The sequence below is a fragment of the Rutidosis leptorrhynchoides genome, chromosome 7, assembly GCF_046630445.1.
Source record: "Rutidosis leptorrhynchoides isolate AG116_Rl617_1_P2 chromosome 7, CSIRO_AGI_Rlap_v1, whole genome shotgun sequence".
Lineage (NCBI taxonomy): Eukaryota > Viridiplantae > Streptophyta > Magnoliopsida > Asterales > Asteraceae > Rutidosis > Rutidosis leptorrhynchoides.
The window spans coordinates 29,243,017-29,247,414 of record NC_092339.1 but is presented as its reverse complement, the minus strand read 5'-3'; the positions used below and the strand labels follow the sequence as shown (position 1 = coordinate 29,247,414).

The window sequence follows — 4,398 nt, the reverse complement described above, 5'->3', positions numbered from 1 at the left end:
ATTATTATTATGGTTTAATTTAATATTAAGTTTTTAGTTTTAATATTATTTTTATTATTAAGTTTTATTATTATTTTTAGTATTTATATAAATTAATATATAAATTAATAATATAAAAATAATATTTTTTATATAAAATTTTATTTTTAAGATTTTTATAATATATCTTTTTATTATTTGTATTTTTTTTATCGTCACGTTGGTAATTATAATTTTAATTTCTTTTCGCCTTAGTTTAATTTTTAGATTTGAAGTTTTGCCGTAAAATCCCCTAAGTGCTTTTTCTTTAGATTTAGAATTTAGAAGCTTTAGAATTTTACGACATCGTTTATCGCTCTAGTTTTTAATAGATTTTAGTGCCTTTTTAAAGTGATTGTCGTTTTCCGAATAGAATTGCATTTAAGTTTTAATACCTTTAGGCGCAACTTTTTAGAGTTAATTTTTAGACTTTTAAGTTTCGGCGTTTTTCTTTCTTATTTTTATTTTTCGACATTTTTCGACGCTCTGTTTCTTTTTCATTTCTACGCTCTAGTTTTTAGGACATAGATTTTTATTTCAAAATTTTGACGAAAAATTATAAAAGGCGATTAAATCAATAGACATTCAAATTTTCTGGTTCGTAGTAATAGTTGGATTTGTTAGTGGCAAGTTGTGGACTTTCGATTTAAAGGGTCCTGGCTACCTGCTGCATCTATTGGCTATTCGAAACGTGGGAAAAATCAGAAAAGTCTATTAATTTGATAACTTATATAATTTTTATATTTATAACTAATAGGATATTTAGTGAAAGCACCGAGCAAAACGTTCACAACCTTTCATACGTTCACCACCTGTAACTCGATCAAGACATCTAGCCAATATTATCGCCGTTGATTTTTCTTTAGAATCATCATCAAGTCGAACAAGTACTCCAACTCAAATTTCCGATAATCCATTTTTTGAACCCGACTTCACAATTGAGAACCCGGAGGATATTCAAGGACAATTCCAAGATCCTGAACCACTAATCATTTCTCCTGAACCACAAACCGTTAAATCAGAATCTTCTAGTGATTCAGATTCAACAAATTCAAATATGGAAATAACAGAACCCCTAAGTATGGAGGATCGAATGAGAGCCACACGCAAGGGCCAAGGACATGTCATTACTTAACCAGACATTAATGCGCCAGATTATGAAATCAAAGGACAAATCCTACACATGGTAACTAATCAATGCCAATATAGTGGTACGCTAAAAGAAGATCCAAACAAACATCTTCAAACCTTTAATAGGATTTGTACTCTATTCAAAATCAGAGAAGTTGAGGATGAACAGATCTATCTCATGTTGTTTCCCTGGACTTTAAAGGGAGAAGCCAAAGATTGGTTAAAATTGTTACCCGAAGGAGCGATTGACACATGGGATGTCTTAGTTGAAAAATTTCTTAAAAGATTCTTTCCGGCATCTAAAGCCATGAGACTTCAAGGAGAAATTCTTACGTTCGCGCAAAAGCCAAATGAAACATTATATGAGGCATGGACAAGATTCGGAAAGTTGTTGAGAGGATGTCCTCAGCACGGTTTAGACACTTATCAAATAGTACAAATATTCTACCAAGGTGTCGACGTTGCTACACTAAAAGACATCGACACAGCAGCTGGTTGTTCCACTATGAAGAAAACCGCAACTGAAGCTCACAAGATAATTGATAATACAGCCTTCCACTCTCATGAGTGGCATCAAGAAAAAGATGTCTTTCATTCATCTAAAGCAGCTAGAGCCGATTCTAACCATGACTTTGATTCCGTTTATGAAAAAATAGATGCTTTCGAGAGATGAATGGAAAAGATGACTAAAGATATTCACGCAATATGAATCAGTTGTGAGCAATGCGGTGGACCACACTTAACGAAAGATTGTCACATTGAACAAACGATGGAACAACATGAGAATATTTCCTACATGAACCAAAGGCCGGGAAATAATTATCAAAATAATTATCAACCGCCAAGGCCAAACTTCAATCGAAATCAAAACATTCTTTACAATCCAAATGGACCCAACAATAACTCGTATAACTAACAAGGTCCGAATAACCAACCAACTCAAAACAACACTTTCAATCAACAAAGACCTAGCTTGTATAAACCACCATAACAAACCGAAGAGAAAAAGTCTAATCTGGAAGAAATGGTACAAAAGCTAGTTGAATTTCAAACACAATTTATTGCAACACAAACCCAAACGAATGAGAGGTTTGATCAGTCATTTAGAACTCAACAAGCTTCCATTTTGAATCTAGAAAAACACGTAGGTACTCTTGCTAGCATGATGAGTGAGAGGGAACAAGGAAAGCTACCGAGTAATACTGAAGTAAATCCTCGGAATGAAAATGTTAATATGGTGTCAAAAAATTCTGAAAATCAGCACCAGAAGATGGAAAGGTTTTAGATGTGAGTAACAATGAAGAAGTTACAACACCACCACCACCCGAGTATGTAAAGCCAGTGGTGGCACCCTACAGACCACCCATCCCGTTTCCAAGAAAAGGAGTTGAGTATGAGCAAGTGATAGGTAATAAAGTTTGTGATACCATTGGAAAGAAGAAGAAGAGTAAGAAAGTGCAAGAAACAAAAACCGTAAAGATAAACCCGGTGAAGACAGTTCCACCAAAACTTCCACCCAGGTTGGGTGATCCGGGTGAATTTATTATTCCTTGTCTACTTAGTGATTGTGTCATGTATGATGCACTAGCAGATTTAGGTACAAGTGTGAGTGTTATGCCTCTTTCATTATATAAGAGATTAGGTGTAGGTGAGTTAAGTCCAACGGAAATGAGTGTTCGACTCTTTGATCAAACCATTAAGCACCTAGTTGAAATTGCTGACAACCTACCCGTTCAAGTGGGTAATTTAACCTTTCGAGTCGAATTTATTGTCATTGACATAGAAGAGGACTCAACCATTCCTCTAATTTTAGGTCAACCATTCTTAGCGTCCACCGGGGCATTAATTGATGTAAAAGAGGGTAGAATGACACTTAGTAATTGTGACATCCTCCAGATAGGGCCTGGAAGAATAACGTCACTAAATATATCAAATTACAGTTGCATAAACGAGAATGACTCTATATGAGACGTTTTATTGAGTTTTACAGCGGAAGATAAATAGATTACATTGTATTTAATGAACAATGCATTAAATGTCTTTAGTTGATATGATATGTGATGAAGACTCCAAGCATAGCAAGCAATTATCATCAGTTTAGCAAATGAAAGTCCTTCAAATTATTCATGAATGACTCGTTGAAATGTTGCTTTCAATTAGCAAACACATAGCGGAAGCAATACTTAAGTACCTGAGAATAAACATGCTTAAAAAGTCAACACTAGGTTGAGTGAGTTCATAGGTTTGTCATAAATAATGATTTCAGTAATAGTGTTAGACCACAAGATTTTTGTTCATAAGCTTGGTCTCGCAGGGACTAATTAGTAGATCACGCAGATCCAAAAGTTGTTCATAAGCTTGGTCTCACATGGACCTATTAGTAGATCACGTAGATCCAAAAGTTATTCATAAGCTTGGTCTCGCAGGGACCAATTAGTAGATCTCGCAGATCTAAAAGTTGTTCATAAGCTTGGTCTCGCATGGACCAATTAGTAGATCTCGCAGATCTAAAAGTTGTTCATAAGCTTGGTCTCACATGGACCAATTAGTAGATCTCACAGATCCAAAAGTTGTTCATAAAGTTGGTCTCACAGGGTCCAAAAAGTAGATCACGAAGATCCAAAAGTTATTCATAAGCTTGGTCTCACATGGACCAATTAGTAGATCACGCAGATCCAAAAGTTGTTCAAAGTTTACCCCAAAGACAAGTTTTGTTTATACTTTTCAGTTAGGGACTTAGTCGGACATAGCCGGGTATAACATAGTTTAAAGTTGGTACTTGTGTCTAGCGTGTAAAACAGTTATAAAAGTTGTGCATGTATTCTCAGCCTGAAAATGTAAAGAGTAAAAGGGAATCAAATAAACTCACAAAAAATCAGTTTTAGTATTTGTATTCATAAAAACAGTTATAAAAGTATCGCATGTATTCTCGGCCCAAAAATATAGATAAAAATGGAACTATGAAAACTCTCCTTAAATAGTAGTTGAAGTATTCCTTGAAAGGAATGAAATGAATGGAAATAACTGACCGGGATCTCAACGTATCAATATTGTGACTCAATATTGCAGAAAAAAGTACGCAGATGTAACGGACATTATAAATGCTAGGTTGACCTCACGAACAATACCCATAACCTCCAAAGCTATAACCCATACTTTCCTTAGCTCTATCCCGCTCATAAAACCCGTTTTAAAATGACCCACTCATGACTTCGTCGTAGTATTTTATGTATAAATAATAATATGTTA

At 34.7% G+C, this 4,398-nt stretch overlaps 1 non-coding gene across 1 annotated transcript; it reads right to left on the bottom strand.

Moving 5' to 3' along the window:
* Positions 1 to 1,459: 1,459 nt before the first annotated feature.
* On the bottom strand, positions 1,460 to 1,566 carry LOC139860684 (small nucleolar RNA R71). The gene has a single exon (XR_011763313.1). It is a non-coding gene; the product is annotated as a small nucleolar RNA R71 (small nucleolar RNA).
* Positions 1,567 to 4,398: the final 2,832 nt, after the last annotated feature.